The sequence below is a fragment of the Bidens hawaiensis genome, unplaced genomic scaffold (assembly GCF_021521415.1).
Source record: "Bidens hawaiensis isolate Kalapana, Puna unplaced genomic scaffold, B.hawaiensis_p1.1 tig00025754_1, whole genome shotgun sequence".
Taxonomy (NCBI): Eukaryota; Viridiplantae; Streptophyta; class Magnoliopsida; order Asterales; family Asteraceae; genus Bidens; species Bidens hawaiensis.
In genome coordinates, this window is record NW_027494118.1 from 56,968 (window position 1) to 82,856 (window position 25,889).

The 25,889-nt window shown below is 32.9% G+C and overlaps 1 long non-coding RNA gene across 1 annotated transcript; it reads right to left on the bottom strand.

Annotated features, from left to right (window-relative positions):
- Positions 1 to 13,392: 13,392 nt before the first annotated feature.
- Positions 13,393 to 14,121, bottom strand: LOC143572135 (uncharacterized). The gene is made up of 3 exons (XR_013142217.1): positions 13,789 to 14,121; positions 13,490 to 13,562; positions 13,393 to 13,421 (listed from the first exon to the last, which is right to left on the bottom strand). It is a non-coding gene; the product is annotated as an uncharacterized LOC143572135 (long non-coding RNA).
- Between the last annotated feature and the right edge of the window lie 11,768 nt (positions 14,122 to 25,889).

Consider the following 25,889-nt stretch of genomic DNA (forward strand, 5'->3'; position numbering starts at 1 on the left):
ACATAAACCCTAAATCCCTAATTAATTTCAACTTAAACATAAGCCTAAATCCCTAAATACAATAAATCTTACCGAAAGAAGAAGAGGACGAAGGTGGAGTGACCGAGTGAGGTCAGGAGTTGGCTTATGGCAACTGGAAGTGGAGGTGGCGGCAGCCGTGGTGAATTGATGGTGTGTGGTGAGCAGAGTCCAAAGAGGCATAGAGTAGTTGATGTGTGCCTGTGTTCACAGTATCCGGTCTTTTATTTTTTTTATTGTTAAACTTAAAAAGATTATTTGGGTTATTGGTTTTTTGGTTTGGACTTTATAATTTAAGTGGGTCTGTTGGGTTTAAGTATTAAATTGGTTAGACTTAAAATACATAAGGGTCACGTTATTTTTTTTCAGCGGTAACGAAACACGAAAACCGGCCAATTTTTTTTTACACTACCGACGAAACGTTGAGGGGTCGCGGAGGCTACCCCTCCTCCTAAGTTAGGTCCGCCCCTGGCGGTGACTACAACGAATTGGTGGACACATTTTCGTGTCATGCGATTTGGCAAGCGGTGTCGTTGCGGTGTAATGTTTCACCGGTTTATGCAGTTAACGTAAGGGAGTTGTTGGAGCTATACAAATTCATGAGGTTTGCCGAGAAAATAGCTAAAGCTTTCCATGCCACATTTACCTTATTACGTTGTGGTGTTTGTGGTGTGCTAGGAACGAGTAAGCTGGTTCTTCTTTTAGTAAATTGATGGATGATATCAAGTCTCTTGGTTTCTTGTAGGTAAAAATCAGGTCAAAATCAAGTAGTCTGTTGTGGAAGGATTGGCAAGCTAGAATTTATTTTGTAAGATTATATGTAGCGATACTCATGTAAGGTGATTGTAATCTTGTGTTGGCATTGTGCCATGTTTATATATACATACGAGATAGTTGGTCGTTGAAAAAATCAATTCACTTTTTGATATAATATAAACTATGAGAGGTATGCATAAAGAAAAAGTAGTTATGATCTTCATTTTGACTCTTATAAATATCAAAAGTACAAGTACAACTTTATATCCTCCCTTGTGTTTTATACACATGGGGGAGAATTAAAAAATTAAAGTAACAATTAAACCATGTGAAAATTTCAGTTTAGTTTTTGGCTTTTAAGTATATGTTATGTGTTTTTGTTATATAACTTAATTATATTATAACTCCTACATTTAATTTTATAAGCATGGAAACTTCTAAACTAATGTATGCATAAGTTTTAGCTGATATATTTTGTTATACGAGGGGATATTTTGAATTCAAACCCTGAACACAACATACTAGTTTAGAGTAATGTATGAGTAGAAGTAGGAAGAAATTTGTCGTCAAACAAATATTTGTTACGTTTTCCTGAAACAAATGACATTATATGTTTTATAATGACTGGTTACAAACACGAGAACCTACTCGGAAATTTTTGTTTGTTATATATATATATATATATATATATATATATATATATATATATATATATATATATATATATATATTTAAAGCTATTAAAAAGGTAAAAACTTCCAAAATTCATGTTTTCATCCATAATAATCATAATAATTGATTACAACAGCTGAATGTATTTGGAAGTTGGAAAATTACCATTTGCTATAAGTAGTAGAAGTTGTTAAAAGGGTATAAATCACAAAATAGGCGCTTTAATCTATACTCACATAAGATGCAGTAAAAAAGAAAATAAAATAATAAAATCAAATGAGATACCAGGCATGGACCACTTGTACAAGTACAACTAACCATTAATAATGGTGGTAACTCAATGAAAAAAAAACACATACAAATTAGTTTTAATGTGACACGATTAATATTTTGTTTTTATAAAGACAATTGTTGCAATAACAATGTACGGGTGTTTTTTCAAATGCTCATAACACTTGTCATTCTCATTATTTGAGTTCGAATATCTTGTATAGTGCGCACACATGAGCTGATAATGGAACATGGGACACCTGTAAATAAACACTAAGGAAAACTTCCTGATCACCCCCACAAAAGTGGCGATGGCTCTAACACATTTAATTCGGTATATACATGTATCATATAAACTAGTTACTGAGGAAATTTAATCTCTTAAAACAGTCAATTTATTGATAGTTCTACTGATCCAACTTACCTACCGAGTTAATTCGGTATACACATGTATCATATAAACTAGTTACTGAGGAAATTTAATCTCTTAAAATAGTTAGTTTATTTGATAGTTCTACTGATCCAACTTACATACCATCGAGTTAATTCGGTATGCACATGTATCATATAAACTAGTTACCGAGGAAATTTAATCTCTTAAAACAGTTAGTTTATTTGATAGTTCTAGTGATCCAACTTACCTACCATCGAGTTAATTCGGTATGCACATGTATCATATAAACTAGTTACCGAGGAAATTTAATCTCTTAAAATAGTCAATTTATTGATAGTTCTACTGATCCAACTTACCTACCGAGTTAATTCGGTATACACATGTATCATATAATTAGTTACTGAGGAAATTTAATCTCTTAAAACAATTAGTTTATTTGATAGTTCTACTGATCCAACTTACCTACCATCGAGTTAGTAGCACACACACTCTGTTACAAAGCAAGCCCAACCATTAAAGGGCAAACATTGGCTGAATTTATAACAAAGGGTGTGTTTGGGATTGCTTATTTAAGTGAAAAAAGACTTTTTACTAAAAGAACTTATAAACTTATGAATTTTTCAAAAGAAGTTTTCAAAAAAATGTTTGGATTAACTTATGTGTTGGGGGAAATCAAAATGACTAAAAAAGACACTCTTTTTTAAAATGAGTGTAATGAGTTTTGAGGGTTAGAGGGGTGTAATAGGTCATTCAAACCCATTAAGTTAATAAGTTACACATTCCTAACTTTTCAAAACCCATTTATTTTGCCTTGTCCAAAAGTTAAAATCCACAAGGCCTTATGGTTTGCCAAACACCTTATATCTCTTATTAACTTTTCAAAAAGTTTATAAGTTATAAGTTGATGAAAATAAGGAATCCCAAACACACCCAAAAGTCCCTGAAGAGAAAGCCATGGAATATGTGATGAAGAAATCAAAGACATGCAATAAGCCCAAGTGCTAACTTGGGCTCTATTTACTGATGGATCAATCGATGATGGCTCCTACACGCGAGGTATGCCTCGTAAACCCAAAAAGAGACGAATTCACTTATCGCATGTGCCTTGAGTTCAAAAGCACGACCAACTAGGCATAATATGAAGCCCTGCTAGTAGGATTAGGGACGACTAAAAATCGGGGTCCGCCATGTAGACACCCATCTTGACTCCATGCTAGTCTAGAGGGAGATCATCAGCGATGCATATGACGCCAAATAACCAACCATGATCCTATACCTCGATCAAGCCAAAGGGTTAATTAGAAATTTGTCATCCTGTAAAGTAATCCACATCAACCATAGTGAGAACAAGCAGTAGACACTAGGGATGAGCGTGGAACAGTACCTGTATCCGTACCCGTACATGTACCTGATTTTACTCGTATCAAAAATCAATAAAAACACGTACCAATACTCGTACCAATTTTTCGGTATGGTACGGGTACGGGTATTTCGGTATAGTACCCGTTTTTGTACTACTTTGCTTTTTTATTTCCAAATTTTCGACGATCTTGAAACCGGTAGCGGTACGAGCAACAAACAACCTGAATTAGTCCGTGTATCGGTACTTTCACAGGTACGCGACGGGTACCAAATGAGTACATGTACCAAATTGGTCATCGATTTAATGATAAGATAATACTGAAGGAACCTTAATTTGGTTGCCGACTTTAAATGATTTGTTTGTTGGTTCGAGTCGTGGATATTATATTATTTAATTTTGAAGAAACGTTTGATACTTGTTCAATAATAACAAGGTTGAAGAATTTATTTTATATATTAAATATGAAGAATCTCAATTAAACGTTTAATACTCCAAGCAGGTACAAAATACCAAATGTACCCGTACCGTACCTGATTGTACTCGTACCAAAATTTAGTACCAATACTCGTACCGAATAAGCTAAATTGATACAGCTACATATACATGTACGGGTACGAGTATGGATATTTTGGACAAAATGCTCATCCCTAGTAAACACACCAATCAAAATGGAGTCTACAAGTTTCAGCCACTTGGCTAAGGAATGACATGTATGAGATTTTTTAATACATCGTCAATTCCGCTGGGACATGTGAAAGTCATACAGACAACTTCGTCTTGGATGACACCAATCAAGGCATACCACATCATTGGGAACTACCTAGCGGGAAGGCGGGGGCATAAAAGATAAGACACAAAGTGTTTCAATACCATGCAGAGCACGAACGTTTTATACACCATCGCCCGTACCACGGTCAGTTGCTAAGGATCACCGAACCACACGTGGGTGGTAGAAAAGATAATGAATTGTGGCAACCCATCATTTTAAAATCGATAATGTCATATCATAATTCTAAAAATGTCGAGAATCGAATTTGATTATAATAATTGATACGCGTGTCCGTTTCATGAGACTATTAATAACTATTTTCTTTATAACAATTATCTCAAAATATACATATTCAATGCATACGTGACATCGAGGTGACGGTCCTCGTAGAGATGCATAGTGTTTTAACTTGACGTAATAAAATCAAAATTATAATCGGTAAAGTGTGTGAAAAATAACATTAATTAGCACTATATAAAACTAAATGAATTATTTATTTAAATAAACACATGAGATGCGACGTTTAAGTTTAATGGGCTAGTTCATATATACAGTCTACCAAGTCACGGTATGATATTAGTATCAAGTAACATTTGACGTAACACATAATAATTAATTTACACATAACTTCTTCATTCTCTCATTCCAACCATATACCCTAACCCTTTATAAAATGTAACTTCTTCATATATATAACCAGACCCTAATTAAAGAGAGAAACTCGGCATGTGCTTCGACGGTGGTGGTTTCCGGCGAGGTAAGTATAACTAATTGAGCTTAATTGAATTCCTTGTTCGAAATCCATGGCTCCGATCTACGTTTCTTCTTTCAGATCTGTGGATTTGTAGTGCTCGGTGGTGGTTAAACTCTCGGTCAACACTAGTCAAGCTCAAAGGACTAACACGGACACGGAGGTAAATGATCAAATCATTTTGCATCAATTTTGTTTAATTACTTTTATGTCAATTCGTACGGGTTCGGTAAGGCTGGTTACGATGCTGGAACTATCCGAATCTTCGGATATCCGAAGTTTGGATATGCGCAATTTCGGATATCCGAATATCCGGAAAAGAAATAAAAAAAAAGTTGTTTTAATAATAACCATACATCTTTGAAACACTAACAATGGTGGATGGCGTCTGTGGTGCTGCCGTGACTGACTGGACGATGGTGGATGACTGCGGTGGTGCTGCTATGACGGTGATTTTCACTATCCGTGGTAGATGGCAGCGACGGTGGCTGACTGGACGATGGTGGATGGCGACGGTGGTGCAGACGTGACTGGCGACGGTGGTTATGTTATGGCTGGCGACGGGGGACCTGCTGGTGGCCGGTGCTGCCGTGACTCTATGGTTAATGTGTGAGGGATTGGGAGAAGAGACACTGCTCTCTGCTTTATTATGTTATGATTATCTAGGTTTTGTTATTAGGTATAAATGTATAATATAAAATAAAATTAAAAAAATATTAAAATTAAAATATCGGATAATTCGGATATCCGAAAAATCAGAAAACTGATATCCGAATCCGAATCTGAATTTTCGGATAATTGTTAAAAGTATATTAATACTAGTATAACCTAGACTAAAATGTGATAAAACCTTATTAAGATGCAACACTTCTTTTAGAGTTCTTAAGAACCAAAACAAAACTTCAATAGAGTTCTTAAGATTCAAAACCTTTTCATATTTATACTATTATATAGTTTAATTATATGATGTGCAAACCTTATTTTAGAGTTCTTTGTAATAACCCACTTATAGTAAATTAGCTACCAATAGGTGGGTTATGTACGTGAGAGTGAGATATATACTCATCGGACACTTCAACAGCACTCATATATTTTTCCACAAACTTTTCTCAAGTAAATCATTAATCAAATATGCATTTTTTTTACTTTTCCCACGTTATTATTAGTAAAATTACATTTCTTTTACACAACTTAAATTTTTATAATAATAAAACAAAGCTATTTACACTATCATAGTTATTTGTATCATAGTTTAAAAGTTTAGGTATGATAGCAAATTGGGTTAAAGCATTTACATTAGAATCTTCGTCATTATAAACATCCTCAAAATTGAAAGATTACCTTTTATTTTGAATATTCATTTCCACCTCTATGAATTTTAGAGTTTCTTAAATTCTGATTCTTTAAATATAGATTTACTATCATCATCTTTTCTTTACAAATGTTTGTATCTAAGATAGAAATAATGATGAAAATAAAATAGTTGTTTGTGAGTGAGATATTGATAAAGACGGAGAGATGGAGATCCTATGAAAGCTTTATATCCAGGTTTTTTTCTTTCTTTTTTTAAAAATATAAATTTTAGGGTTATATTTAAATAAAAAGTTTATTTTTTCCATCAAGGCAAGGGACGAGGGAATTTTAGTCTACTGCTTCAATATTAAAAACCACTTATTTTAATTTAAAAAACATAGTTACATTAATTTCAAAAATCCATTTACATTTTCACTCATAGAGCCCATCGGGTCACGCTTCAAAAACCCATTTACATCTTAATTTCTCTTAAATCAAGGGCTTACCCACATAGAGTCCATTGGGTCACGAAACCCATTGATTTTATTTTTTATTTCAAAAAAAGTATATAAAAATTTCCAAAGAACCCATGAGATTTTTAAAAGTGAACACATAACAAAAAGTTCAAGATGGCGTAGTTATAACTCTTTCTCCCTTAAAACTTAAACATACTAAAAGATCTAACTTTTTTATTCTTTCCGAGCCTTGTTTTTAATATACCATCAGTGTGTTATTAGTTAGGGTTTTAAATGGCTAAAAAACAACGTTTTCAGTTCCATTTACTTCCGGACTATTCGCAAATCACAATCCACAACCCGTTAACTGTAATATCCCCCCTCCTAATGACATCATGATTTTATTGTGTATTTTATGTTAACATATTGTTTTATTACAATATATGTTATACAAATATACAATGTTCTCATACCCGACCCAACAAGCATGAAACATGTAACGATTGATTGTGTGAAATTTGATGATTGAAAATAGATGAACCCATAATAAACAAAATCCATGATCCGCCATTGACCTCAACATCATGATCCATACAAGCTATACACGAACATCCATGACAAACGTTCTTAGGTTAGCGGGTTCTCACTAACATAGTGTCACAACATGTGTATCAAGCACTTTTATATCTTTTGAACTAGTAATTATTATTATTTTAATATAGAAATTGATTTGGATGATACAAAGTAGAGGCCTCTGCAAAGTATCTCTAGAACAAGACGAACTGCTAATAGATTATAGCACGTATATGAGGTGGCAGCGAAAGGTATATACATGTTAGTAAAACGACATAAAACACTTCATGGTTTATGTTTATTAATTTAAGGTAAATCAATCGACATCTACCCTTACGTTATAGCGGAAGTGGCACCACCTTTTTAGATAGGCCCTTCCAGTTATCACCTATGTTGTTTATAGTTCAACTATTCTAGTTTGTTAATTGATTTCCCCTTTTGATTAAGCATTTAATAGACCCATTCTAGTTTGTTATTTTATTATATACTAGCTTTTAGCACCCGTATTACGGGTTTTATTATATTTTTCTCGTTTTTTTATTGTGAATATATTTTCTGTGTGTAAGAGCTCTTTACACTCAACCTAATGGAATGACCACATCTCCATCTTCTATATCAAAATGGAAACATGTAGGTCCAAAAATATGGCATTACATCTCATTAAAAAGATAATTAGAATTTGTTTTAGAACAGAAGATGCATATACCTTTACTTTTAAAATCATATAAATATTACTATACTAATTAGTAGATAATTTATATTTAAGAATCCAAAATGAAATCATATAAAAGAAGATTGGATAAAAGGGAGAGAATAAAAAGAAGAAGGTGAAAGGTGTAAAGCGTATAAAATTATTTGATTACTTTTTTTATCAACTGAATCTTTTAAATAGTAATAATCATCTTTCTCAAAATGGAAATTAGTTGCATGTTGCGAATCATCCTTTTATAAATAATCATATTTATCTACAAAGGTTTCAAACATGAATGCAATAATAATAAAGAGAAAATGGTGAAACACTCTTATCAAATTATTGTATTAACAAACCAATGCAATGCAAACAACGCATCACGTGCCCTAAATAAATGGAAACCGACAAAGAGAAACAATTAAAAACCAATGTTTTCAGACCTGGCCGGGACATCGACCCAAACTTAACTGTTAGGCATATTTTGTCATTAGTCTTTTGTATTTAATTTGTACTTTAATGATAATGTATATTAGCTAGTTGGATTGCGTTTGTTTGTATGTTTGGGCCTGAGGCCACGTAACTTGGAGCCCATTGGGCCGATAATAATAGAAATATGGTGCATGAGAACACACACTATAAATAGTGTGTGTATCTCATGCATACACAACCTTTTGCCAGTTTGTCAAACCTTATTCACATTTCAAACTCTCTCTTCTCCTTTCTCTCTTCCACTCTCACGGTAATAACAAACCAAACAAGATCTGAGATCTCAGTTCCTCACTAATGATTTTCGCTGGCTAGTGTTGAGATTGATCCAAGTAGACTGGTGTTTTGTTGTTTGATCTGTCAATAGGACCTACAATTGGTATCAGAGCTTTCGGGCTCTACTAGTTGTGGATCTTGGGTCGCAACATTGGATTTTGGTTTTGTTTGTGTTAAAGACAGATTTTTCAAGTGTGTAGTGGGTTACGGGTTCCATAAGTTGAAGATAAAGTGTTCAAAAGTTTAAGTGTTCAAGCTTTGGGTTTAAGTTTGTGTGTTAGTTTGTGAAGATTTAAGTGGTAAAATGCTCAAAAAGTTCAAGATTTTGTGTTAAAATTGTTAAATATAGATGTTTCCTAGATCCATAATGTGTCAAGGTAATTGATGTGACTTCCTTAAAATAAAACGTTGAAAAAGGTGACAGAAAGTACAGTCCGTACTTTCCATTCAAGATATCTAATCGAATTGAGTTGAAGGTTTCCTAGTCGAAGAGAAAGTAATCTAATCGATTCACAAGTAATCGAATCGAGTCCCTATTTCAATCTAATCGAATCCACAAGTTGTCTAATCGAGTCTCAAAGTAATCGAATCGAATTCAAGAATCAATTCTAATTGAATCTTCATCTAATCGAATCGAATCACCATTCTATTAGATTAGATCATTTGATTAGACACGAATTACATTTGATTAGACTTGAATCATTCGATTAGATTACCTTGTCATTCGATTACATATCCATTTGATTACATTGCACTTAGACAAATTCTTCTCTGAGTCAGATTGTCCATTCGATTAGTTGCCCATTCGATAACATTGTATGCGATTACTTAGAACTTGTTAATTTTAGACAGAATCTTATTGAACTTATTGTTTAAGCAATGACAAATGCTAATGAAGAAGTTAAGAATGAAGCTATTAGACATTACATGATCTTTGAAAATGAGGCAGGAACTACAACTAAGCCTTCTAAGCTACTCAAATAGGACAATGATTTTGATGAGTCCAAATAGCGTTTCAAGAACTACATAAGAATCCTTGATTATGGACTTCTTAGACCTATTGAGCAAGGTCCACATGTTCCCATGACTGAAATTGCTGATGGTCCAACTCCCAAGCCTACAATTGCTTGTGATGATAATGATAGAAGAAGGTTTGGTGAAGCCCACAAAGCTTATGGTGTTCTTAATGTTTCCTCTCACATGAAATTGTTCAAATTTTGAGAGATTACACCACTACTAAGGGCCTTTGGGATGCCTTGGTTAGTAAATTTGAGGGAAACACTGAGATGAGAAACAACCCCAAAGGCATGTTAAAGGGTGAGTTCAACATGTTCAACCATGTGCAAGGAGAATCGGTCACTAGCCTCATCCATAGATTTGAAACATTGATTACAACGATCAAGGGTGCGAAATTGATTATGACCAAATTGAAATCAATGACAAGCTGTTAAACTCCCTTCCGTACTCCTGGAATAGCAGTGTGATCACAATCAAGAGAACTACTAACCTCCAGATTACTACTCTTGTTGATTTGATATCAATCATTAAGTCATTCGAAATGGATGACAAACTCAGAATGGGTAATCACATCAGTTCTCTTATCAATCTGGGATATCCAATGGGTCTAATGGGTCTGGAATAAGCACGGCGTTTTTGAGCCACTCTCTCCTAGTTTATACTGCTAACTCTACCTTCTAGACAACTGCAACTCCTCAAGCACCATCGGGCTCAAGTTCTTTTCAAGATGCTGTTGATAAAGCCGTTGAACAAGCTTTAAAGCCCCATGGGACCAAGAAAGCCACAAGCAGTCAATCCTACTTTGCTCCTCAAGCTCATCTAGCTAATGACGCCAACATAGCACTGTTTCATGCCTATATGGCCAGCCATGAAAAATTGTTGCAAGGAAAATTGCTTCCTCCTTCATTTAAGCAAGGAGACCTTATCGAGACCAACAAGAAGGATCTCAGAAAATGGACATCAAAGTATCATATGACCATGGCTGTTTAACGAGCCTCTAATTTCATGAAGAAATATGGTAAAAATAGTTTCAAAGACTCAGACGAGAATGAGATTGGGTTTGACAAAGACAAACTGTTGATTTATCCAATCAAAAATTCATTAAAAGACGATAAGTTACCTATTGATTTATTCAATCGATTTGTATTTGGGTTCATATCATAAAAAATCAGCATAACTCAAATTTTTCACAACCTAGTCCGGCATACTAAATTTGTAAACATGTAAAACAAGACAAAAAATCACCTTACCAAATTTTACTATAGTTTCACAATTGTCTCAAAAGCGAAAAGAATAAATACATGATGATAGCTTTCTCATGTTTAGAAACTTTGCCCAATTCTACCTTCAACACCGCTTGGCCTCGATGATGTCGGATGCTGATTGGTGCCGGGAAACGATGGATTGAGAGTTTCTGGCGGTGTTTATTGATGTTGTTTATTGGTGAATAGATGTTTGGTTGATTGGATGAGGTGTCGGCGACACATATTTCTGGTGAATTGGTACATGTTCTAAAACAAGCCGGTGCTTTATGGCTTTGATATTATTATTTCAGTTTTGTTAGAAGTGTTTTTACTTTTAATTTAATTTAGTTCATGTTGATTAAGTTTATAGAATCTAAGCATATTCAATGATTGCATATTAAGTAATAAACTACCAATTTATTGCGTAATTTTATAGTAGAATTAAACATGTTAATTATTCATGAAATGATAGAATAAAAATATGCTCAAATACAAGCATAGGCAAAGCGTGTTAATCCGGACATTTGTGACTCTTTAATACCCATTCTTGGTGTTAGTTGTTAGCTTGGAATAATTCTTTCTTTTACTAAAAAAACAATAACATATATGTTACACAAGAGACGGCGTTAGTCATTTGTTATATATGTATTTATTATATACATAATATCTCGTACATTATTAGTATACTAGTTTTTATCCCCCGTATTACGGGGGCTGTTTTACATTATTTGTTTTTAATATTTATATACTTTTTTGAAGTTTAATTTTATTTATTGTAAGAAAATTTTTAATATACTTAGAGTTTGATGATAAACGGGTTTCACAAATAACTAAGATTTTATAACCCGGTTTAAAAGTTATCTAGGTTTGGTGAGACCCAAAACCCGCTTATTTTTTTTACTATAAAATTATTTCTTAATTATATAATATCTTTTAAAAAAAATTATATGATATTTTTTAGTATATCCTAATTTAAAGGATTTTCACATCAATAATTTGGTGAGAATAATTTTTAATTTAATGAGATGTTATAACCCGTTTAAGGAATATCTGGGTTTGGTAAGACCCATACCCGTGAATTCGGGTCAAATGCATGAGAAGCCTCCATTTAAAAAACAAACAAATCTGGTGACTCCAAAAGAAGGGGGAGCGACCACATCACGACACGTAGGATTTTTATGTTTTCGTTTATATATATTATAAATATTATTTTGTTAGGTATTATATGTTGCTATAATTATAAGCTGATATGGAAAGTGTTACAAAGATGTTGAATGTTGAACCAATGTGTTGGTTAATTGTTTTGAAAGAAAGAGTATGTTGAGCCAATATATTTGTGAAACCTTTAAGTAGCTAGTTAGTGGTCTTACAAGTAACAAGATGCCAAATTAGGAAAATGGGAAAATAGTAAGAGGTCTTAATTTGTTTGAAAAGGAAAATGGGAAAATAATAAGGAAACTAGGTAGATTATTCGGCGTGTTGCGACAGGCTGCTGGTATTAACACACGTACAACTTATGATATAAAAAGAAACGTTTTATAAGGACGCCTACTCGGTCCGTAAAGCGCGCTCGATGTGACAGCAAGTTAACACGAATTCGATCGTTATTGGGTTACGGCACCGGAACAAAACCCAAAAAACCAAATATCTGAAATAGTAATGATTTGCTTTTGGTTGGTTTTGGTAACGTTTGTTTCGGTACTGGTGCTAAAAAAGTTACATATTTCCAGGAAAAAACATTAAATAAACGATCACTAAAACTTGGTGTTGGAGCGGGGAGTTGACTCCTTGAGTCCTTGGACGGTTTCAGTTACGTTGAGATTTATAAGCAACCAAATAAACATGCAAAAATCTGTGCAAAAAACATTCTAACATATCAAACAAATGCAAAAATTAACGTAACAAAATGGGTTAGGATCTGCACAACCAACATGTAAGAAGCAAGCTAAGTGCTTGGTCAAATTCTTCAAACCACGAGACCAACTTAAAAAGATTCTAATCTTCTTGAATTATTTTATTAAAGCACTAGAAACAATCTGAAACAACATCTGTGACACCGACATGTTGCTCTTTATCTTAGTATATAATGATTTATAAAACGAGACACATTTTCCGGTATATATATATATAACTAGTAGGTTGACCCGCCGCGATGCGGCGGGGTGTGGATAATATTAACAAAAGTAGTTACACATCTGTGGCTTGCAAAATTAAATGTTTACATTGTAATCTAATAGCCCTTGCTTACATCATATTTGAGGGTCTTTTCAGGTGTAAAAAATATGCGTAGTTACTAATCACAAAATATCATAGCTAGGTAGCCTTTTGAGACTGTTGATACTGCCAAAGAAGACGTTTGTTAATTGCTGGTCTACTGCCACAATGCGGTTAACCTATTGTTGTATGTTGCACGTTAGTATCTGTTGTTTTGAAACAGATTATGTATTCAAAAAAGTGTTACCGTTTGAGTGTTGGTGTTGGGAAAATGGGTGCGGTAATGCTTGAAGTTATCTTCTATTTCTTTGATCCTTGATCTGCTAGACATTTAGAACATGCATTGTAATTAGGTTTAGTAATGATAACATGATACAACTTACGATATCCACAACTTAAAACTTTATTAACCAGTGGAGCACAATTGGTACAAAGCTTTATTCACAGGGCTTATAGTTGCTCCATTTGACTTATTAAGTAGCAGCCTAAAGAACTATAGGTACCATATTATGCCACATAACAAATGCAAAGAATAAATATAAGTACCGTTAAATTGTGAATAGTGATAGCTCACAAATAGTGATGGCGCATTCTCCTTTATCATGCATAAAAAAACATGTGTATGAACAATAATTCAGCTCAAACTAAACGGATATAATAGAATTAGGTCATCAAATTAAATACGCCGTAATAAATAAGAATGAAGATGCGATAAACTCACCAAATCTGAGTCTAATAGAGAGAGACAATGAGGGCACCAAGGTGTGGCGAAACCGAGTTTGATGGTGTGCTTGTGGGTACAGATTCCCTGTTTGTATACCTACCGAGCCCATCACATACCAACCTGCAATTTCACACAGTTACACAAACTGCGTGCATCGCGTAGGCTCATTAATTTTTACTCATGCATATTATCGCATAAATACCTGCACTGCATCTCCAAGTTCAATATCCCTTTGCTTACCATTAGCCAATGGATCATTTCTTATCAACCGCTGTAAACAATTTAACTAAAATTACCAACAATTCTGTTAAAAAAAGAGTAAAAAATCGAACTAGGTATTGTTTGATACTTACATTCCTGTTAAGGAGTGGAGTCCTTTAACCTCCTAAACCACACATACCAATCATTATGGAATCTATCTGTCAATGTAGATATTATGAGCATCAAACAAAAACGTAACAACATATCAGACCACAAATCAAACAAAACAATGCAATGTCATACACGAATACCCTAAAAACATTACCGAAAGATGAACCAACAGACGAACAGTTCATAGCCACACTTCGGATCTGCAAAAAACAAAGAACCTAAATTTTTATAAGACATAGGTTATTAGCAAAATATTCTTCGTAACACCTTCAAACAATACAATGATAAACTTGTAATGAAACTATAATTTGTAAATGAATTATTATATTTTAAAGGTACTTACGTTATATCTTCAGGCCACCAAACTTTAACTTTTGTACCAACCAAAGTTGCATCATACTTAGTAGCATTAGATGCCTGAGAAAATTTCATATTCTTAACAGTTAGAAATTAATCTAAATGGTATTTTAAACTAAAATTAATCCAATCTTACATTTGTAAAACACTACCAGACATGTTAGAGGCAGAAACACTTTCAAATATTATTTCAATTAGCCACGAAGCCTAGCTAATGAAGCATGTTGACTTTAATTTTCAACACATGTCGTCATCTTCTTTTTGGAGTAGGTAAGTGTTTTAAGTATACCATTTGTAAGCATTTGAATCAATTTTAGAGTATTCTTTTATTTTTCGTAATGTAATAATCAACTCCAAAGTTCTAATCCTCTAACATAATCATTCGATGAAATCCTAAAAAAACTAACAAAAAACTAATCAAATTAACACAAACCTAATTCTAATCAAATTAACGAAAACCTTTAAAACAAAAGTAAAATTAACATAAATGACGATATCAGTCTAGGTTTTAATACCTCATGCCGACAGAAGATCGAACAACCCACTTCTCGTTGTTGTGACTGACGCAACGGATGAAAGATCGGATTTACAGTTGACGCCGCCGCCACCATCGCCACCTAAGGCTTCGAAATCGAACCCAACAACAGTAGGGCGGCGACACCAGAACACCACACAACCGCAACCTAGGGTTCCAAGATGGAACCCGGCAACAAAAGGTGATGAAGAGAGTGTGTCAGCGAGTAGATCGATGATAATCTGGAAGGTTGATACTCATGAGAGAGAGAGAGAGTATGGAAAGTGAATGGAAGAACCTTCCAGATAGAGGGGACAAACAAATGTACAAATTATTTAACAAAGTGTGCAAGCCATTAAGCAGAAAGAGGTGGTACAAAAAACATTACATATAGTACATAACAATATGCAATAAACCAAGTGAATAGTGAATTGTAGAGACAAAGCAAATCTGATAATTGTTATATATATAATGTATCCCTTCCACAAGGAAACACACACACACGAACTCTTAACATTTCCAATCTATACAAACTCTTAATTTCCAGTCTCACTGTGCACTCCTTCATTCATCCTAAATTCTCGAATCTAGATCACCATGGTTGATGCTAGTCAAATGGACATGCCTCTATTGGAACATGAGCATGCACGCGAAAACACTCGAGATTCTTCATCTCTGACTTTTTCACAACACCAGCAGTAGACAACGTTCAAATTCTTGAAGTAAACTTTTCCATGCCACAACACTAAGACCAGCAGTCCACAAAATCAAAATCAAATATTCTACAACTCCTCCAAATAATGGAGCCCAATCACAGTATCCCTCAAATCGCCCAACTCGTTCCTGGCCCAACTACTCCTACCCATCCCAACCCTGATGGGCTCCTTCATTGTATAGATGACAATCCGAAGCCCACTTAACCGAAGCCATCAAGACCAGCGGTACATGGACACGTGTGCCACATCTCACATCACAAGTGACCAAGGTAAACGAACTTAATTCCCCCAATTAGTACATTCCCCTAATTCGTACATTTTCCAAATATGTTTTATTTATAACAGGGATGTCTTTGCTCCGATTCCTTAGTTTTTTAGTTGTTGGAATCTCAAGTGAAAATCAACACGAATATGTTTCAGTTAATCATATTCGGGTGTGAACGGGTCGGTTTTAATCGGTAATCAGACTATGTGTTTGGGCTTATAACCAGGTTGCAAGTTGGACAAAACTGGAATAGTGTTCTATATAACAAATTGATGCATAATAATGATAGCAAACAAATTTTGTAATATGGCTAAAAGCAACCTTCTAATGTTACCCTTTCAACCAATATATACGCGTCAAAATTTCTGATACATATATAATGTTACCCTTTCAACCAATCTTTTATAGCTTTACAACATTCATCTGTCAGTAATACAATATATACGCGTCAAAATTTCTGATACATATATGTGAAAACTGCACCAATATGCACATTTTAGGCATTACTAACTTGTATAAATATATCTATTCACATAGTTGTACTTTGTGTTTCAAGAGTTGTAAAACTCTTAGCTTACAACTTCTCTCTCTAATATACATTACATAATATATCTAATATATATGGTAATAATAGATGTATAATTTATTTTGTTTCATGGAATCATATTTTTTATATGGAAGGTCAAACTTATCTGCGGGGAGATCATGTGATATTCGAATTACCACTAGAGGCATTACACCCGACTGACTTTGGTGCCTCGACATTAGCTGCCATTTCTACGGATGATAGTATGTTTCCTTAGAACCATCGTATGTATTAAGATGTATTAACTATTAAGTAGATCCTATTTAGTTAAGTCACATAAGATCCTGAAACGTGTGATGTAAGCACATAAACGAACGACATATCAACATTTGTAAGTACATTTAAATCATCAAACCATTTAGCTAGTGAAGAAGCCCCTAAAGCACCACCATAATTTCCACTACACATATGCATGTGTTTTGAGTTGCAAATCAACAAAAGGAAACTATATTCCATTCTAAATAAAACGGGTAAGAGCCGGTGGGCGTTATTTTTTATTCGTCCCGTGGACGGGGACATCAACGTGAGAACACAACGACTACTTTTAATTTATATTAAACTTTGTCCTTAAATTCAGAGAATGGTAGATACCATTTTCTTGAATCCCCATGAATAGGAAAAAAAACATCTGATATCCCGTCCATGGAACGGGTGAAGTACTAGTTATTGCCCAATTGATGTTTCTTATGCCTAATTCACAATGGAATATAGTTTTCTTTTGTTATTTTGTAACTCAAAAAGCATGTATAATTGAATATAGTTTCCTTTTGTTGTTTTGCAACTCAAAACACATGTATAACTGTAGTGGAAATTATGGTAGTGCTTTAGGGGCTTCTGCACTAGCTAAAGGGTTTGAGGAGTCAAGTGTACTTCCAAATGTTGATATGTCGTTCGTTTATGTGCTTACATCACACACTTCAAGATCTTATGTGAATTAACTAAATAGGACCTACTTAATAGTTAATACATCTTAATGCATATGATGGCTCTAAGGAAACACACCATTATCCGTAGGAATGGTAGCTGATGTCGAGGTACCAAAATCAGTTGGGCGTAATGCCCCTAGTGATAATTCCAATACCACATGATCTCCCCCATATAAGTTTGACCTTCCATATAAACAAGAAACGATTAGTAAATTCCATAAAACAAATTAAAATATGTATCTATTATTACCATATATATTAAATATAATACATATTAGAGAGAGAAATTGTAAATTAAGAGTTTTACAACTCTTGAAACACAAAGTACAACTATGTGAATAGATTTATACAAGTTAGTAATGCTTAAAATGTGCATATTGGTGCAGTTTTCACATATATGTATAAGAATATATAATATATATAAACGAAGACATAAAAATCTTACGTGTCGCGATGTGGTCACTCCCCATTTTTTTGGAGTCACCAGATTTGCTTGATTTTTAAATAGAGGTTTCTCATGCATTTGACCCGAATTCAGGGTATGGGTCTTACCAAACCCAGATATTCTTTAAACGGGTTATAACATCTCATTAAATTAAAAAATAATCTCACCAAATATTTGATACAAAAATCCTATAAAGTAGGAATATATTAAAAATAAATATATAATTTATTTAAAAAAGATATATACTATTTATAATTAAAAAACCAATTTTATAGTAAAAAAAATAAACGGGTCTTGGATCTCATCAAACTCATATAGCTTTTAAACCGGGTTATAACATCTCATCTATTTGTGAAACAATTTAATATCAAACTATAAGTTAATTAACTTTCATACAATAAAAAAAATAAAAAACAAAAAATAGATAAATTTTAAAAACAAATAATATAAAACAACCTCCGTAATATAGGGGATAATATATATACATATAGAGCAAGGTTAAAATAAGAAGTTTATTTATCCTAGGAAGTGTAGAAAGTGTGTTTTCACCACTATATTTATTAAAACACACCGAACAAAAAACACACCACAACTAAAATAAAACACACCGAACAAACAACACATTTTCCATATCCACCGTCAGATCAACATATCTAATGCACCAGATTACTTCTTACACTTCTTAGACAAACTCCACTTCTTATTTTAACCCCACCCTATATATATATATATATTGTATTACTAAAAGATGAATGTTGTAAAGCTACAAAAGATGGCTGGTGTTGTTCGCATTGGTTGAAAGGTAGCATTAGAAGGGTATCATTATTATGCATCAATTTGTTATATGAAACCCAATTTCAGTTTTGTCCAATTATGCAACCCGATTACAAGCAAACACATAGTCTGATTACCAATTAAAACCGACCTGTTATTTGAAGTAGTTGGGCCAAGAATGAGCTGGGCGATGTGATTGGGCTCCGTTATTTGGAGGAGCTGGAGAATATTGGTTTTGATTTTATGGACTGCTTGTGTTAATGTTGTGGATTGGAAGTTTACTACAAGATTTTGAACGTTGTCTACTGTTGGTGTTGTGAATAGCCGGAGCTGATGAAGAATTCCGGGGGGGGGGGGGGGGGTTGGCGCGATAGAGGCATGTCCATTTGACGAGCATATGCCATGGTGATCGAGGATTTAGGATGAATATTGAAGGAGTGCACAGTAGGATTGGAAATTGTTGAGGTTGTGAGTGTATAGACTGGAAATTTTTAAGAGTTTGTGTGTGTTTTTCGTTGTGGAAGTGAGACATTATATATAGACTGGGAAATGCGTCTCGTCTTATAACATTTCCTTTTTCCTGATTTTAACATCTTGTTACTTCTAAGACCTCTAGCCAGCTATTTAAAGGGTTGGCAAACATATTGGCTCAACATGCCCTTTCTTTCAAAACAATTAACCAACACATTGGTTCAAATTTAACATCTTTGTAACACTTTCTACATCAGCTTATAATTAATTGGTATCTATTAATTGGTATCATATCATATCGTAACGTATCGTATTTAATTGGTATCTATTGTTAATTCAAAGTTGCAATTCATAATGTATTGTATCCTATTGATCAAATCATATCGTAAGGGCCCGGCCCCGAGAACACTACCTCGAGTGGTTCATCCCTGACCAAAGATCACCCCGAATGGGATGGCTGCGCTGATGTTCTCGTTATCACTTTGATTTCTTTTTTTATTCTTTTTTAAACATATATATGAGGAGATGAGAGGTGGGTTGATGGTGCTAGATGGTGGTGGCAATTAAAAATGGTATATTTAAATTGTTCAAATACAATTGTGCTTATAAAGTAGCTACAATAAATCAATTCGAACAGTGATCTAACTACATTGGTGTGTATGATTTGTTAATGTGTGATTATAATGGTGTAACCAAACCCATTACAACGGTGCATCCAAAACCAATTTTAACTTAACACGTCTCACACTAATCTCAAACAAACTTGGTTTCATTAATATTTGATATTTTGATGCTCTCGGCACGCTAAATATATTTCAAGTGTCTAAGAACTGTGTACACTATTTACACATATGATCATTTAGAGGTAGGTTAATTAGTTTGCTATTCAAAAGATAAAAAAACAAAAACAAATAATGATAGTACGTAAATGTTTTGATTTTGAATAATTAAAGAAACATAAGCAATATATCCACAACTTTTGATCCAGTTTAAAGATTGCGGATTAATTTGTTCGAACACCATACTTCAAACATATCATCAAGTATATCACAGGGTTCTGATTTGATAAATCAATGACAAAAATAGGTAATATGTTAAATACTTGTTCGTAACTAGTATTTTGAGATATCGCTTTGCGGAGTGCGGATATGTGGAAATTGTTATTTAGAAACCTAGTTTGATTCACGATGTGAATTGATATGTGGAAATTGTTATTTAGAAACCGAGTTTTATAGGTGATAAATCAGATCGGAAATTAAATGGTATTGATGACTGAAACTGAAACTAAAAGACCTCGAAAGATTATTTTCTTCAATACCGGAAGTTATGCCGTTTTTCTAGCGTCGGTTCCATGGCAAATTTTTTGGTAGTTACAATTTTCGAGTTAGTTACAATTATACAACCAACGTTACTTAGAAATTGAAATTGACGCTTTATGTCTTTATATATACTCTTGTACGTTTTTGTAAGATACTGTATTATTGGATGTTATCCTATCTCTTGAACTATATACATAATACATATATCATAAATAAAATAACAAATTAGAATGGGTCTATTAAATGCTTAATCAATTAACAAACTAAAATCGTTGAAGTATAAACAGCATAGGTGATAATTGGAAGGGCCTATTTTAAAAGGTGGTGTCACTTGGGCTATAACCGTATAACGTAATGGTAGATGTGGATTGATTACCTTAAGTTAATAAACATGAACCATGATGTGTTTTATGTCATTTTACTGAATTACATATACCTTTCGCTGCCACCTCATACGCATGCTATAATCTATTCGCAATTCGTCTTGTTTTAGAGATACTTTGTAGAGGCCTCTACTTTGTACCATCCAAATCAATTTCTATATTAAAAAATAATAATAATAAATTAATAATTACTTCTTGTTCAAAAGATATAAAAGTGCTTGACTACTTATGTTGTAACACTGCGTTAGCGAGAACCCGCTGACGTCAGGACGTTATCCGTTCGCATATGGTCAATCTTGATAGGCATGTTTGTATGAATCATGGGTCGAAGTCAGTGACAGGTCAAAGAAACTTTTTTCTTATGGATTCATCTTTTTTCAATCATCAAATTTCACGCAACCAAACGTTGCATTTTTCGGGCTTGTAGAGTCGGGTAGGAGAACATTGTATGATACTATATTGTAATAAAACAATATGTTAACATAACATACACACAAAAAAATCACAATGTCATTAGAAAGGGAAAAAAATATTAATTAGAGAAAAGTTTGTTGAAAAGTCTATGAGTGTTGTTGAAGTATCCAATGAGTATACGTCTCACTCTCATATAATTAACCCGCCTATTACTAGCTTTACTATAAGTGGATTATTACAATTTACAAAGAACTTTAAAAAGTGGTTTTCATCTCATGGTCCATATATAATAATATAAATATGAAAAAGTTTTGAATCTTAAGAAATCTATTGGTGTTTTGTTTTGGTTCTCATGAACTCTAAAAGAAGGTTTGCATCTTAAGAAGATTGACGCATAACCATATAATTTTTCCATAATAATTTGATTCCAATTCTCATTGCTCACTAAAAGGTGGATGGTAAAATATGAAATTTAAGTTTTTTTTGGATTACAGCAAAGTTACATATTTTCTCGATTAGAAAAAAAGAGGTTTATACGTCAAGAAAAACTTTATGGGGTTTATTTTATTTTTTACATATATACACTTTGCTCTAAATATATGTATTCTAAAGTTAAAAGTATTGTTAATTCAGAGCAAATTAATCGTATAGTTTTGTCACATTTTAGTCTAGGTTATACTAGTATTAATATACTTTAATAATCATTTATTTAAAACTAATGTACATATTAATAAAAAAGGTACATGCCATATAGTTTTATCTTTCTAATTGGGTAAACTTAAAATAAGATATACATATTCTGAAGAAATTAGCTAGAATCGGTTAGATGTGATTTTATATACATAAAGAAATAAAGATTATATATTATGTATATATATAATACCTTAAAAGCTACATTCCTAGTGAATAGTGATGTATATCGTAACGAGTTAACCAGACTATAACCGAAACCGATTAAGAAAACATATGTTGGTCCTTGTGGTTTACAGTTTTTTGCACGTTTGCTCCGTATGATTTAATAATTACACAATTAATCCCAATGGTGTTGAAAAAAATCTTTACAAATGACCCAATAGTTGCATTGTGATAACATGGATGATTCTTAGCAGCTAACGTCGTTAAATTTTCCAGTTAATTCCAAATGAATTACCAAACCACCCATTTCGATTAAATAATTCAATCATTAATAAAAAAATAACTAAACTGAATTTTGTCTTTTAGTACAAGGGTATAATAGTCATTTTATACGAACTTAACGTCCAAAGCTAACAACCATTCAAGGGAAGGATTATGAAAATTCAGCTAAACCATAGGGACATTAAGTAAAAAGTTGTAAATCATTAGGTTCAGCTGTGTAATTATTAAACTATAAGGAGCAAGTGTGCAAAATCTGTAAACAACATGGACTTAACTCTAACTCTAAAAGCGCGTGATCAATTCAACATTTAGATCAAGAGTGTGGTATTGTTACAATGACATGATATGTTCATTTGTAGTAAATAGATCTTGTTTAATAACATTTGACCATCGGTGTTTATACCGAAGACGTGGGCCTAAATTTTTGTGGGTTGTGCCGATAATTGTGAGTTTTATCTATTAAGTGTTCGACATGTTTATACCTTAGCTTAGAGAATATCACTGTTTGTCTATTAGAGAGTACATATTCTATTAGATCAACCCATGCATAAGCTAACCAATGACAAATTATTATGCTTTAATTAATAAAAACTAAAACTAATACACATAATCAAACAAAAAGAAGTTCATGGCAAGTAGTTTTTTTTTTTCTAATTAGTAAACTTAAAAAATAAGATATACATTTTCTGAAGAAATTAACTGAAATCAGTTAGATGTGATTTTATATACATAATTAAAAAGATTATATAATAGCCTAAAAGCTAAATTTAGGGTGATTAAGAGGTGCAAATCGTAACAAGTTAATCGTAACGATACCGGTTAACCGAACATAGGTTAAGACGGTGTGCTTATAGTCACACCCTGAAAATCTTAATTTAAACAGTGGAAGACTTTGACCAAGTCTTTTGGGTGGTGACAGACGCCGTTTTGGCCAATCACAGTTGAACTTTATTTATCCATCAAAGTCATTACACGTGTCATATTACACGATTATTATTCAAACTACAAGTTCAACATAAAATCAATATTTTTCATTCAAACACACGTCATTATTTTCCCGTGCTTTTCACGAAGCTTCGGTACTTCATTCAATACCTGAAAAGGATATTAAAATAAACGTCAACACGAATGTTGGAAAGTTCTCTTTATTCGAAAATAATTCATATATATATATATTATGAAAGTATGTCAATCGAAAATTCAATATAAGTCATCATAGTAAAAAAATACATTATCAGTATATCGAGAAACATAGTAAACGAATACTTATAAATTTCACCATACAATGGTTCAACGACCATTCTTTTCATAATCCATTACCATAAACAACGATAGTATTATTTCCTTACCGTTCTTTTAACATGGTAATTATATATTTAAATTTTCATAATAATCGAACTTGCCATATAAACGAAGCATTTTATCTTTTAAACAAATCGTACTGTTGTAGACGAGCAAAGAATACAACAAGTGTATGACTATCAAAATTGATAACTCGATACATACCATACTCAAAATATTCTCACTTTTAACCCAACGCGATTGGAAATGGGGGACGTACCCCGATAGATCTACCAATATTTCTATGCCCTTATTAATTCGGCTAACAATTATTTAACCAATTGTTGACACATCCCCACTTTTTACACTGTTTGTAAAGTAAAATGATTTATAAAAATTTCATTAAAACAGTAGAAAAAATATGCTTTTCTCCCCAAACACAATAAAATATTTCGAAAACAAGGGGTCGATAGAGAATTTCACCTCTGTTAGGTACAACGTCAGATATATCTAAACACTTCGTGTCCTATTATTATAATACATGTGTTTAATTATATATATATATATATAAAGTTGTTTGCTTAACTTAAGATATTTCACACAAACGTTTTAGTTTTCTATTAATGTTTATTTTTATCTTTTTATTAGTTCGAGTAAGAATGATCCATTGACGACTTTTAGTTTATTTAAGTCCAAGTTACGCTTTCACACAAGCACGCAAGATCCTAACTTATGTATATATTTATCTTAATTAGCAACTAGTAAATATGCATGTATACAAGTAAACACCAAAATATTAACAAATATCATACTTTATACCGTTCTAACAAACTATTATACTCTTTAATAATATATATATATATATAAATTTTTATAAATATGTTTTAGTTGCTGGAATATTATAAAATTATAAGTTTTATTCTTATTGTGATTAAGGTGTCGTTTTGTTGGTTTTGCCGGTTTCGCGTTTTAACGGTGAACCGGTTAACTTTTCGTGAAAACTTGGAGCTTTAAATTATTAAAAACACTTTTTATATGATTTAGTCAAGTTTTATTAGTTTTTTAATAAAAATGATACAGTTTTTATTCCAATTACCGTTTTCTTAAAAACGTCAGTTTTAACGTTTTCGTGTCGGTTTTCGCGACATGAATCGTGTAGGTTCAAGATTTGCTATTTTGACCTTTTCTTATACTTTAACTTATGTTAAATATAAGAAATTTATGACTTTAGGGGCTGTTTTAAAACAGTTCCGAAAACTCATGCCAGTTCACGTTAAAAGTCGAACTTTCCGACCGTAAATGTTACCGACAAGCTATTTAAGTCATAATATCAAAACCTAATCATTTTATATAGCAAATACACACATAATAACAAGTAATTCACCATCACATTCATGTTTGATCATATAGCACCAAATAAGCACACTGAACCAATTTCTCATTAAACATGCTGAAGCCTTAACTTCAAGTTTCTAGCAACACATGAGCATGTTATTTCTACAATGTCAATATGGTGTTTATGCATCAAATATTCCAAATCATAAAAACTTATAACATGGTCCTATTTCATCCTATCATCATCATCATCTAACAATAGCATTCTCAACACTTTGAACAACAAAGTTTCCATAATTAGCAACTTGGTTATATTCTCAACTTTCATTCAATTCACTTTCGAATATAATCAAGTATGGCACATGTTTAAGTCTTAAATGTTTATGTATTAACGATTAATGTTTTAATTATCCCGCAAAAGTTTTAATTCACTATGATATTTAGAACTGTATTTATAATACAACGTCCAATGTAGGGCACCGAGTCAGAGGTCTTACAAAGACGATTCAGGGACATTGTCACTAGACTGATAAGACTCTTTTCTTTTCCAACTCTGCCAATAAATGGGATATAGAAGACGATTCAGGGACATTGTTATTAGACTCCCTCTCTTCTTGAGAGGCAGAAA